Here is a 14,694-nt window from a genome sequence, read left to right as displayed (position 1 = left end):
AGAATGTCTGCCCTGAGTCGGGCCCTGGAAGCTGGGCAGCATGGCGACACATGGCTCCTAGGTGAGTACAAATGCCCTTGCACATGCATGCATGTCACACACACACACAAATAAACGAACCCCAATAATCACAACCATTTACACCCCCCCAAGGGACAGTGCCTACCCTCTGAGCAACCACATGATGACGCCAATCCGGAACCCCACCACACCACCCCAGGTAGGATACAACGCTGCCCATATTGCAACCAGGGCCATAGTGGAGCGCACATTCGGAGTGCTCAAGTCACGTTTCCGCTCCCTTGACCGCTCTGGCGGGCAGCTACTCTATGCACCACCAGTAGAGTGCAGGATCATTGTGGCAGCATGTGTCCTGCACAATGTTGCAACATGGCAGGGCGTCCCGGTGGACATGGTGGTGCCCCCACATCCCCAACCACAGGCACAGGCGCTGCCCATGGGAGGGGACAGGGCACGTGGCGAGGAATCCCGGACCCAGCTTGTGGCCACATTTTTCACCTAAACTCCCACCCCTGCGGAGTGCACACACATGCCTGGCACATACCAGGTGACAATCGATGATGACAAAGAGACAGTCAACTGTCACAACCCTACCACCCTGAGATAGTTGCCATGGAAGTGCCACATTGTCTGCATCCCTAGCTACTTAAACACAAGCTATCCTGTGTGACCAAAAGGCACACATATGACATGACATGGTATGGCCTATACACAAGTATTTCAAGGTGCGATGAGGCAGGGAGGAGGGAACAAGGGAAAACAGACAACGGTACTACTAGGCCAGGTGTCATTTAGATTGTGCTAGTGCAGGGGTAGGGGGAAGGGAAAAGTGCAAGGGGAAGGGGAGGGGGGGGTGCAGTACAGGGTAAGTAGACCAAAAAACAAATACATAGGCCAGCTGGTGGCAACTGCAAAGGTAAGTGCAGACAAGTGCTGGGAAGGGGGGGCTGTATGGATAGAGAGACAGTACCACAGTGCATGGGTTGCCAGGGAGGCAGTGCAAGTGGAAAGTGGCTGGGCCAGGGACCGAGGTCGGTGAGAGTGGCCCAGTTGCAGATCCAGTGCAGTTCCAGTGAAGCATTTTGCAAGGGAGAGGCAGAGAGAAAGCAGAAGCAAAGAGGAAGGTCTTGAGGTGCTTCCCGAACAGGAGATGGTTCTCCTCAAATTCCAGTGAGGCAGGAAGGCTGTTCCAAAGGGAGGGCCCTGCTGCGGAGAGCGATCAACCCCCAGCTAGTTGCTTTGAGAAGCGGATGACCCTGACATGCAAGGTGTGAATCACACACACCTGCAAAACAGGCCATGGCCATCACTGTTATGTCACTCAAACCCTCCCAAACCACAACATGACATGGCAAGCAATACCCATACACCAACACAGTAACAATAAGGTACACATTGCCATGTCCAAAATGTACAGTGGCATCAGACAATGATGCCTGACCTGGAATCAGATGAAATGACTGACCAACAACCTCCCACCCAAAATAAGTCATTTCCAAATGCATTACAAGAGTTGTAGACATAACATAACAATGAATGCCTGTCTACATGCACATTGTGCATTGCAAAATCAACACTACAGCTTCTGTGTGCTGTGTCCTACTTCTGCAACACACAGCACAGTGAACAGCCATTGTGTGTGATGCACACCCTGAGCATCACATCTAAGCGACAGACCACATCAAAAAGCAAATTAGGCATGTACAGGATCCATAATTGGTCACAGAACATGTGCTGCAGGGACACAGTGGGCACCAGAAGGCAAACAGTGTACACGTGGATATGCAAGGGTGGTAGTACATGTAGTGCATCAGAGTGCAAGTGTGTGGGCCAGCAAGGACATGCAGTCAACATATGCATGTGCAATCAAGTGACCATCAGTGTTCTCTACACATCACATGTGAACATTCACCATGTGTACACCCCAGCATGTCAAACCACAACTATCCCCTCGCACCTGAAAGGTAAACACAACACATGAACAGGCATTGATCAGCAGAACACAACATGTACATAGGATACCACCATTACAATGTCAGGGTTCCCATCACACTGCAGGGCAAGACAACTATCAACAACAACCCCCCCTCCCTCACAAATGACCATGACCCACTGAACAACTGCACCTGGGTCATGGAGCCTTCAACCCTCAATTCCACCTGGCCTCAGGATCACCTTTACCCTTTGTCACCATCTCCCACCTTGTGTGTAAAAAGGTGCCTGCACCCTCAGAATCCACACTCATTTCCAAAATCACAAAATCCAAGGCATAAAAACGAACCAGAACACCCTCCAGTAGATGACTTGACGCAGCAGTACCTCACAAAGGCCAAGTACTACCACAATGATGCAACAACCAAGGTAGCACAGAAAAACAATGTCACAACAGGATGTGAACCATGTGTGGTACATAACATAGAATGATGCACCATCAACGGATGTGTACTGTCACAGGTCCCGTGTACAGGCACGGGAGTGTCACGAAACAACCACCCCCACCGTGTCCCGGGTGCCTGCAAGGTCAAACTCACACAGGCCCCTGAGACCCCCGGGACAGGTGTTGGCACACTGGATAACTGGAATGAGTGGCAGGAGAGGGGAGGAGGAATGACACATGAAAGTAGGGAATGCACGAAAATGTACTACCTGCATGAACACATACACAATCCAAACAAACATGCATCATTGTCATGGCCTTCTGTAGTCCAGGCTTAGGAGTGGCACGAACCAACCACCCCCTCTAGGGTTTTGGCGCCTGCAAGTTTGGGGCTTACACAGGCATCCACAACCCCAGCGGGGAAAGAGGGTTAGGGAACGTTGCTTGGATAGGTATGGGAAGCAGGAACACCGGGTAGAGGGTACAGGGTTCAAAATTGCATAGGATTCCGGGTGATTAGGGGGAAAAAAACATACCAAATTGAATTACACATACATCCATGCATTAGTGCACCCCCCAGCAAGCCTATGCAGAGCAGTTTGAAAGAAAAACAACAAGACACTTAGCTCTGGTTTTGAGTGCTGGCCTCCTGCCTGCACACTCTCAGGTCCGGTTACAGGAGCACTGCAATGCTGCAAAGAGAGCCACAGTCAACAACCTGTACATGCCAATTACACAAAAACACACCACCAAACATGGCCCATAGCAACAAACTACTCTACAAACAGACAATCTGGTGTAGATGCTTCGTACCCATATATAACATTACCCCTGTGATGGGTCATATACAGTCAATGCAGTAAGTCAGCCACTGGTGGGTGCGTGGCAAATGGAACACCAATGTGTCACAATTCACACAACATGCAATGTTTCCTGGGTGAGTAGACATACCCATATAGCAAGCCATGACTGTAGAGCAAGTTGTGTACCACCATGACCAAAACAAAGTTGGCAGTGCATTTATCATAATGTACATGGAAATGAAATGCACTCCACCCGAGTATGTCCCTTGCTGTATGTCCCTGTGAGCTGCCCCTTTCCATGTCTCGGAAGGCTACATGGTTGATACAAGTGCCTCGATGGACCTTGGTGTACCGGAGGGTATGTGCCACTGCCCCTGCAGGTGTCCAAGACAACCTTACAATCAACAGCCATCAGTCCACTAACACATCTGAGCTGCATTGTGTGCTTCAACACCAATATTCATCCAAGCTCACCCTCAGTGCTGTGACTAAGCCTGCATGTGCAACTCGCCTGGTGCAAGCTTTGCTGTGTTGTGGCCCCCCTCTGCTGCTCACCTTTCCTGGAGTTCCTTGGAACACGTCGGCAGTTCTAGGATGTAGGTCTGCAATCCCTGTGCCTCTGCTTGTGCACACATGTGCATGTGGACACCAACAAACGTGTCCAGAATTCTGTCGTCCAATGGGCCATGTCTGCTGGCAAAGGTGCTCTGGAGGCTCATCCCCCCGCAGAAAGGGCATGAAACACATGATTAATGCTTCAAAGTCATCTGTGTGTGTCTCTTCAGGCATCTCATTACTTGACCATGTCAGAGAGTCACATCATAAATCACACCATCAGTCCGTCTTTCACATCCAAAGTGTGGAACACTATCTACAGCATGAATTGCAACAAGCACGTGTACAGTAAAGATAAGAAACATACTACACAATGCATAGCAATGAATGTACACATTAATCATGAAACATCCCATCTAGCAAAAGCTGAACAGTGGACAATAACACCAAAATCATCCCCACTAGGGGTGTAAACACAAGTCACACAGCACCAGACATGCCACAGATATGACAGTTCAAAGCCCTTGTGTAAAAGGTTGTGACACCGAACCATCCTTGCGAGCCCATGGATAAGGGAGGCAGGAGTGGCATATGTGAGTCAAGGACCCCAAGCAGCAAACACATACACAAGACAAGCCTGAAGGGCCCAGCTGGAACAGACAGTGGATGCCTTCAAAAGCCACAAAGCACCGCATCGTCACATGAAAGCACAATAGACAAGCAATTAACTATGGAAAACCTACATTACCTAATTAAACTAACTATCAAACAGAAACTTAACTAACTAAACTAAAAGAAAAATCAAAAATGGCCACACACGACCCGGGGCTGAGGGGAGGCACCCAGGAGGGGGGAGGTACAGGGTGCTGCTCAACATCCACATGCGATGATGCTGAGCCAAAAAAAAAAACCTCCATGGGCTCAACGCCTGCACAGCCCGACCTATGTGGGAGATAGATGGTCGTCCGAGTCTGGCTCATCCTGTAAAGGAGGACGTGGCACAGTAGCCTGGCCACGCCTAGCCGCAGCTTGCCCCTCGTCGGCAGCAAGTCTGCCGGACGGGTGAGCCTGGTTCTGTGTGGCGATGTGACGTAGGTCTGCATGCAGAACCTCACGTGATACACGCGCTTCCTCTTGCAAGGTAGCACGTGTAACACAGAGTTCCTCCTGCAAGGCCTGGCTGGACAACCGCTGCACCTCCTGGCAAGCCTGTAGCTCAGCCGAGATGGTACGCTCAAGCTGTGCAAACCTCTCCTCTGCCTGCTGCCTCTTGGACATCATAAGGACACCCAGAGTGGATCTGAGGGAAGCATACTCCTCCCTCAGGGCATCCATGTGCGCCTCTGCATGAGCAGCAATTGCTTGATGCAGAGACGACATTTCAGCCTGGCGTGCCCTGTCTGAGGCCGCCATGCCCAGCCTGAGCGAGTGGGCCGTGGACTGTGCCGCCTGCTGCTGGAGAAGCACCTGCCTAGCAGGGGGGAGCACAGATCGGGCCACATACTCCATGCTCTCAACGATGTTCTCCATTGCTGCCCCCTGCCGTTCTGAATTGGCAGTCATGTCTTGCTCCCACTCAGTATACTACGGTTGCACGCGGCGACCGTGTTGCCGGGCTTGACCCCTGCGGGACCCAAGGACTGGGGGTCCTTGCTGTGTTGGCACCGCCCGCGGCTGCACAACTACATGCCCCCGTCGACGTGATGTCCCCGGCACATCAGTGACTGGTGTGGAGGGTGACCCTGCATCCCAATCCACCACAGGCGGAGGAACCAAGACTTTCTGATCCCTCAGTGCAGGTGTCGCAGACAGAGGAGTGTCCACATCAGAATCACTCACCCCTGACACATGGACTTGATGCTCATCCAACTCAACATGGACGTCAGAGTCGTCATCAAGGCTGGACTCATAGGCAGCCAGAGACAAGATGGACTGTAGCACTTAGGGGTTTTCATGGCCTACCACCCCACGACCCTCACTAGTGCCAGGTTGATGTAGTGGTAACAACCCTGTGTCAGGCATGACAACACCATCCTCCACCTCCATTGCGTCATCACCTGAAAGATAGAGAGCAAAAAGGTCACTACACATGTCAGAAGCACACAACACACACACACACAGCGACAGCAAACGCATCAGGCAGACATGTGACACACAACATATAACCTGGCATGCATGCTGGGTCAACTTTGAATTGCTTCTGTGATCAGACCTGTTGAAAGGTGGCAGTTTCCATGGAGGTGGGTCTATGCAGTGCAGAAAACGTGTACGCCACTCATTACCTACATGTACAAGGACTCCATGGTGTGTGCCAGGAAATGTGAAGGCAGTGCAATGTCAAATTCAGACATCACGTGCATTGTGCATTCAATGTGTACCATATCTAGAAGCCAAGAACCCCTCCACCCCAGTACTAAAGCAGGGATGCCTAGCATGGTATCAAAAGGCTGACCATACACCAGTGTATTGACAGGCAGTGTTGACTGGCATCAACAGCTTAATGTGATTCAAGTGACAACACTGCAAATGATGCTGGGACAGTAAGCAGGACACATGATGAAAACTCTGGATTCCGCCAATGTTTGAAGAAGACACAACAACAGTTGGACAGAGTCATTGGCCATTGAACAGGCTGAGGCCTGTGAGCCACACAGATTGTCAGACCCTAAACATGTGTGCAACGCAGGACTGAGCCACAGTTGACATGGGAAGGCTGATGAGATGGCAGGCAATGTATGTAACCAAGGACCTGTATTACAGTGATTATCCAGTCAAGGACACATAGGGGCATGCGTGCAATGCACATGGAGCATGACCTATGCACAGTACAAGTCAGATACCCTGCATCAAGTACTAAGGCTGTACCACACGGCATATGTCTGGCAGATTCTACGCTGGAAGTTAGCATCTACAAGAAAGTACACATTGGCAAGATTGAAGAACACCAGTGCAAAGGTGGAACTGGGGTGCAGAGTGGCGGAGGAGGGGCAAGGGAGCATGCCTACATGGAGTCCCCGCATGCCGGCAGAGGAGACATGCATGACGGAAGCATTGCATTACTTACACATCAGAACCATGTAAACGTCACATGTAGTGGCAATCATGCACAACACATCCCACAAGTGAAACACACACGTCCTCAACAAACACGCATCAACACTCACTGGACTGGGCATCAAAGTCCAGCATCTCTCCCACTCCTTCGACCAATTCAGGTGGTATGAACTCCGCAACGAGTGCCTCATGCGGAGTGAGCACTTCCTCCTCTGGTGCAGGCCCACCGCCAGTCACCAGAGTCAAGTTGTAATTAGAGGCACGCTTAGCCTTAGTGCTGCGTTTGATGTCATTCCAACGCTTTTTGCACTCTTGCATCGTGCGCACCTCATGGCCGAATGACCTGACATGTTCCGCAACATGCTTCCAGTGGGTGTCACGTTGGGCAGCCGTAGTCTGACTATTGGCACCCACTAGCATGTCACGGCTGTGGCCCCGCACGTAGTCCACGAGGAAGTCCAGTTCCTGCTTGCAGAAAGGCTTCTTCCTCGACGTGCAGGAGGTCGTGGCTGTGTGTGGGGTCCCAGCCTGTGCTGCAGGTGCAACCTTCCTCCTCTTGGACTGTGGCACAGACCCTGGCTGGCTAATGCCGCCCTGACCAGTATGGCCAGTGGGTTCGGTGGATTGAGCCAAGGGAGTGGGAGGTGGAGGGACGACCAAAGGCCTGACTTGTGTCAGTGGCAGCTGGGTGCCCACTAATGGACCCTGCGCAGCAACATCAGCTGTGGCAGGGTCATTGACCGCAACGGTCCTGGTTGGCAGACTCACAACCGGGGTGTTGTTGGGTGCATCTGCCCCTGCACTTGCCAACACCCGGCTGTTCGGGGCAGCAGATGACATGACTGCCCCAGGGACACGTGTCTTGGTCTGAGCAGCCCGGCCTGCCCCTATGGTTTCCCTCCTGGCCTGTTGGAGATCTACCAAGGGCTCCTCAAGTGCCAACGCAGCCTGCGCTGGCAGACCCTGAGCCTGGGTGGCGGTGTCCACAGCTGCACCTGCAGCTACCACTACCCTTGGGCCCTTGGCAGTCGATGGAACGGACTGCCGGGTCACACGGGCGCCAGTGCCAGATGCAGAAGCTGCATCCCCCAGAACCACAGGGGGTGGTGGCATGACTGCACCGACACATGGCACAACATTGTGCTCAAGTGGCGCACCCCTGCCTCTTCCCCCTCTGTGGCCACCCTGGACACCCTGGAGTCCCCCTACTCCCTGGTCACCACGGCCACGTCCCCGACCACGCCTGCCACGAGGAGGACGCCCAGCTGAGCCGCCCCTCACCTTTGGTGGCCTCCCAACCATGGCACAGATGTAGTAGTGCCGGCACAGATGGAGTGGTGCCAATGTGAGGTGTACACCACAATTGACCTGGGCAATTGGGGTGAAGGGGGTGGGAAGCAAGATGTTAACAGCCCCCCTGCACCTGCAAGGCTGTATGTGACCCCGGTGATGTAGTGATGGGTCACGCAACGCTCAGGCACCCCAAAACTGCAGTAAACCCATGCACGCAACCCTGCAGCCTACATGCGTGGATTCAACCTCCCGCAGTACGCGGTGGCACCCAGTAACACGAATAACGCGTACGCGTCGGACACGCAGGCTACTATGACATCGAAAATGGGTGCGATACACAGGGGCACCCGCAGTGGGAAAAAGAGTGTGTGCGACTCACCGTCTGACTAGCGCGATGCAGAAAAACACGCATAGCCAATACCCCCGCCAAAAGAAGAGATACGTCCTTGATAGCTGTGAAGTTGTGATGGCGCGCGAAACAGGAAGCAGCAACACACGTCGGTCTCCATGAAAGGCACATACAGCGAACTGCTGGGCCCGCTCACCTTTAACCCGTGCTGAGGGAAATGGCCTCGCGCGTCACGTCACTTACGCGCATGGGCCCTTTCCTCGGATTACACGCGGACGGGCAGTTTTTCACGCGCACTGAAATGCCCATGCACGCCTGTGCGCGTCACGTCACAGGGGCGCTTGTGCTTGAGGGGCCTTCTGTCCAATGAAATTGCGTTTGTGTGCAGACGCGCCTATGCGCTAAGGGCCTTTCCTCGAATTACACGCTGACGTGCAGAATTTTCACGTGCCAAATCACTCCGTATCAAGCTGGCCACGCGTAAGCACACGGACGACCACGCTCCTGCCCAGAAGGCCGAATTACTGCCCCCCAGAGCCCTGAGCATGCTCCCACCTGCCATCTGCTGGTGCCTGACTGCCTGCTGCCCACGTGCCCTGCCATTTGCTGCCTGCACATCAGCCAGGGGTGCTGTTGCTTTGACCACCCCTGCTGGATCCGAAGACTCCCGACTGGGATTCCATCGCTCCACAGCCCAGCCCCAGGACCCAGTTACCCACCCACTCCTGCCTCTGGGGTTGTCATGTTGGGCACTGCAACATCTGGCACCACTGACAACCCCCGGCCAGAAAGGCAGAGGGGCACCAGCTTCAGTGCCCGGGAAGTTGGTGTCCTGTGGAGCAAGTCCTGGGGCAGTATGATGCCCTCTTCGGAAGTTCCCGCGCTGACAAGGAAGGACGGACTCGGATCTGGACTGACATTGTGACTGCCATCAACGCGGAGGGGGTGGCAGTCCGCGACTTACAACATGTCAAGAAGCGCTGGGAGGACTTCAGGTCCAGGACCCTGAACAAGGCCCGGCACCTCTTGAAGGCAGCGGATGCTAAGGGGCACCGGGGCCACTTGTCGGAAGATCAGATGAGGGTCCTGGAACGCATATCCCCAGCGCTCCACGTCCAGGTCCTTGAGAGGCAGACCCGTCTGGAGTCGAGCGGTAAGTGTACATGCATCCTGATTGTGAGCTGTACGTGTGGTGATGTTTCAGTAGTGTGCAGGTTGCACATCTGTTTGTATGGGGTCGAGTATGGGTGGGGTGTACAGGGCCGTGAGGCTAACACATGCGAGGGCTGTAATGTGTGAGACATGGATGGTGCTTGTGTGTGTAGGCTTGCATGCCAAATGCAGTTGTGTGGGCACACATGCTTGGATGAATGTGTATGTAAGTAGACATGTTTGTGATGTCATGCATGTATGTTGTTTTCAGCTGCATGTATCAGCACTGTGTACATGTGCATTTGTGTGTATTTGACAAGGGTGCAACAGTGATGCAACATGGATGCATGTGACAGCAGGATGTGGAAGCCTGATTGGCAGATGTGACATGGATGCCCATCTGAACACTGCGACACTTGGCAAAGGTGTACACATGCATGCAAGTGTGGTGGTGTGTGTACATGTGTAGTGCACTTCCTGTGTTGCATGTGATGTCTGGCTCAGCTTTGCCTGCTCATGCTGTTGTATGTGTATGGATGGTGCTGGCAGTTGCGATATGGCTGTGGTATGGCTCATGTGTGCGAGTTGAAATGACATGTGTGTTGGGGATTGTGATGGCATGTCTGAGGTTTGCCAATGCCACTCATGTACAACTGTTATGTGTGTATGTGTCCATTGTACAGTGCCCTGATGCCTGTGTTTTATTTCTTCCTGTCTGCAGCGTCAACTGATGAAGAGGGCGGAGAAGGTGCTGTGGAGCACAGCGGCGGGGATCCCACCGCCAGCCGGAGACGCAAGGCCCGGCTCCCCTCCCATGTTGTGATCTCGTCGGGGAGTGAGGAGTCCGGTGCCGCGTCCCAGGCCGCAGCTGCCGGGAGGAGGTCCAAGAGGCGGAGGTTGGAGTTGGACTCCTCGGCAGCAGAAGGGGCAGCTGGGACCCCACAGGGCCCAATGGGGGAAGATGGCATGGAGTCATCCAGGTTGGTGGGGGGTTTGGTGGAGGAGGAGGCCGTGCAGGCAACAGAGACGGGGTCTGGAGGTGGGGATTCCACTGGTGCTAGTGGTGCAGTGCAGGACCAGGGACAGGAGGCAGCACAGGCCGCCCTGAGGTGCCTGTGTGCAATCCTGTCCCTGATCCTGTCCCTGCATCATCTTGCACCAGCAGGGATGCCTATGTCCAGACCCGTTTTCAGGCAGGGGATGAGCTCACGACAACTGGCCTTCCTCTGCCTGCGGACGTGGCTATCCGGGTCCGGGTTGAGCCTGTCCTGACTGGTGTGGCGTTGCGTCAACGGGCCATGCGAGGTGACCTGCAGTCTTTTCATGAGGAGACTGCACGTCATCTCGAATGGCTCGTTGACCGCGTCGGCCTACTGGGACAGGTCACCCAGGCCGGATTCTTCCGTTTGATGGGGCTTGCTGCGACCCCCTCCTCAACTGAACCCCCTATGCACCAGTCGTCCTCCGTGCCATCTTCCCACCCATCAGTCACCTGGGAGCCCTGTGGAGCTGCCTCTGACGGTGCGGCCAGGCTGGTGGAGGAGGCATCCCTGCCACAGTCGGGAGTCGGACATCCAGCAGGGGTGGCCACATCAATGACTGCACCCCAGCCAGCGGAGGATGTGCAGGCAGCAGGAGGCAGTGCACGGGCAGAGGCACAGCAGCAACGTGGTGGGAGCCATGAAGGCTCCTGGCCTTCGACATCGGAGGGGCAGGCATCGGCCAGAGGGCAGAAGGACCCAGGACAGAAAGTGTCTTCCGTGTGGCAGCGTTTGGGCCACGTCATAGATGCGGAGCGGCAGCAGGCGGAAGAGGCCCGGCTCACGATGGTCAGGGCGGAGAACTCCATGCGGAGGGCCCTGAGGCGGGCCGAGTGCCTCGAGGCAATCCGCAGGGGGTTGGAGGTGGACACGTCGACGGCCCTGCGGACCCTCAGGGCCATGGAGGAGGACCGCCTCGGGGACATTGAGCAGGAGTTCGATGATGCCCTGGCCCAGGACATCCAAAAGTGAGCCGTCGGACTGGCCCGCTGCCCTTTTACATAGTTCTGTAGTTAGTGTTAGGTTTCTTTTGTTTTTGCATTTTTTTGACCTTTTGGACAATGGGCCACATTTTTGTATATAGTTTGTATATAGTTTTTTTTTATTAGTTAGTGTTGTTAGATAGGTTTCATTTATTTTGTTGGGATAATGGACCCTGGCTTGTTTATCTGTACATAGTTCACTGTTGGATTTTCTTTTATTTTTACAATTTACCCATGGAGCGATGGCTTTCAATTATAATTTTCCATTGGATTTTCTTTTGTGGACTGTGACTTTGGACACCATTCCTTTGGATTATGATTTTTGGTTTTGCATTTTTTCACGGACATGCTTCTTTTCATTTTTTTACATTCCCATTTCTGTTTGTTTATATTTGATTCTATTTATGTTTACATATTTTTTGATCAAACTTCAATGTGTAGTATCATCTCATTGGTTTCATGCATATCATGATATGGGTTTTGAGATTCACTGACACCCATTGGGTGTATGTGAGACATGAGTGGGGGCCTGGTGGAGGCTGCTCCTGCACTGCTGGGGGGTGGGGGTGGTGGTAGACATGGGTGGGGGCCTGGTGGAGGCTGCCCCTGCACTGCTGAGGAGTGGGGGTGATGGGAGACATGAGGGGGGCCTGGTGGAGGCTGCCCCTGGTGGCTGGGGGGTGGGGGTGATGGGAGACATGAGTGGGGGCCTGGTGGAGGCTACCCCTGCACTGCTGGGGGGTGGGGATGATGGTAGAAATGGGTGGGGACCTGGTGGAGGCTGCCCCTGCACTGCTGGGGGGTGGGGGTGATAGGGAACATGAGTGGGGGCCTGGTGGAGGCTGCCCCTGGTGGCTGGGGGTGATGGGAGACATGAGTGGGGGCCTGGTGGAGGCTGCCCCTGGTGGCTGGGGGATGGGGTGATGGGGGACATGGGTGGGGGCCTGGTGGAGGGTGCAACACAGTGCTGGGGGTTGGAGGTGCAGGGGAACATGAGTTGGACATGAGTTGGGGCCTGCTGGCAGGTGCCCCACAGTGCTGGGGGGTGGGGGTGGTGGTAGACATGGGTGGGGGCCTGGTGGAGGCTGCCCCTGCACTGCTGGGGGGGTGGGGGTGATAGGGGACATGAGTGGGGGCCTGGTGGAGTCTGCCCCTGCACTGCTGGGGGGTGGGGGTGATAGGGGACATGAGTGGGGGCCTGGTGGAGGCTGCCCCTGGTGGCTGGGGGATGGGGGTGATGGGAGACATGAGTGGGGGCCTGGTGGAGGCTGCCCCTGGTGGCTGAGGGGTGGGGGTCATGGGAGACATGAGTGGGGGCCTGGTGGAGGCTGCCCCTGCACTGCTGGGGGGTGGGGGTGATGGGGGACATGGATGGGGGCCTGGTGGAGGCTGCCCCTGCACTGCTGGGCGGTGGGGGTGATAGGGGACATGAGTGGGGGCCTGGTGGAGGCTGTCCCTGGTGGCTGGGGGTGGGGTGATGGGAGACGTGGGTGGGGGCCTGGTGGAGGGTGCACCACAGTGCTGGGGGGTGGGGTGCAGGGGAGCATGAGTTGGACATGAGTTGGGGCCTGCTGGCAGGTGCCTCACAGTGCTGGGGGGTGGGGGTGGTGGTAGACATGGGTGGGGGCCTGGTGGAGGCTGCCCCTGCACTGCTGGGGGGTGGGGGTGATAGGGGACATGAGTGGGGGCCTGGTGGAGGCTGCCCCCGCACTGCTGGGGGGTGGGGGTGATAGGGGACATGAGTGGGGGCCTGGTGGAGGCTGCCCCTGGTGGTTGGGGGTGATGGGAGACATGAGTGGGGGCCTGGTGGAGGCTGTCCCTGGTGGCTGGGGGGTGGGGGTGATGGGAGACATGAGTGGGGGCCTGGTGGAGCCTGCCCCTGGTGGCTGGGGGGTGGGGGTGATGGGAGACATGGGTGGGGGCCTGGTGGAGGGTGCACCACAGTGCTGGGGGGTGGGGGTGCAGGGGAACATGAGTTGGACATGAGTTGGGGCCTGCTGGCAGGTGCCCCACAGTGCTGGGGGGTGGGGGTGGTGGTAGACATGGGTGGGGGTCTGGTGGAGGCTGCCCCTGCACTGCTGGGGGGTGGGGGTGATGGGAGACATGGGTGGGGGCCTGGTGGAGGCTGCCCCTGCACTGCTGGGGGGTGGGGGTGATAGGAGACATGAGTGGGGGCCTGGTGGAGGTTGCCCCTGGTGGCTGGGGGGTGGGGGTGATGGGAGACATGAGTGGGGGCCTGGTGGAGCCTGCCCCTGGTGGCTGGGGGGTGGGGGTGATGGGAGACATGGGTGGGGGCCTGGTGGAGGGTGCACCACAGTGCTGGGGGGTGGGGGTGCAGGGGAACATGAGTTGGACATGAGTTGGGGCCTGCTGGCAGGTGCCCCACAGTGCTGGGGGGTGGCGGTGGTGGTAGACATGGGTGTGGGCCTGGTGGAGGCTGCCCCTGCACTGCTGGGGGGGTGGGGGTGATAGGGGACATGAGTGGGGGCCTGGTGGAGGCTGCCCCTGCACTGCTGGGGGGTGGGGTGATAGGGGACATGAGTGGGGGCCTGGTCGAGGCTGCCCCCGGTGGCTAGGGGGTGGGGGTGATGGGAGACATGAGTGGGGGCCTGTGGAGGCTGCCCCTGCACTGCTGGGGGGTGGGGGTGATGGGAGACATGGGTTGGGGGCCTGGTGGAGGCTGCCCCTGCACTGCTGGGGGGTGGGGGTGATGGGAGACATGAGTGCGGGCCTGGTGGAGGCTGCCCCTGCACTGCTGGGGGGTGGGGGTGGTGGTAGACAAGGGTGGGGGCCTAGTGGAGGCTGCCCCTGCACTGCTGGGGGTTGGGGGTGATAATGCACATGAGTGGGGGCCTGGTGGAGGCTGCCCCTGGTGGCTGGGGGTGGGGGTGATGGGAGACATGGGAGGGGGCCTGGTGGAGGCTGCCCCTGGTGGCTGGGGGTGCAGGGGGACATGCGTTGGTGGGCAGTAGTGCAAGGTGACATGTGGGTTGGCTGGGGGGCATGGCCATGGTGGATGGGGTGCCTGCAGGACATGTGCAGGGTAGGCCCCTGTGGTGTGGGCCAC

The sequence above is a fragment of the Ambystoma mexicanum genome, chromosome 6p (genome assembly GCF_040938575.1).
Source record: "Ambystoma mexicanum isolate Mex_15411 chromosome 6p, UKY_AmexF1_1, whole genome shotgun sequence".
NCBI lineage: Eukaryota > Metazoa > Chordata > Amphibia > Caudata > Ambystomatidae > Ambystoma > Ambystoma mexicanum.
Note: the sequence above shows the minus strand (reverse complement) of the source record.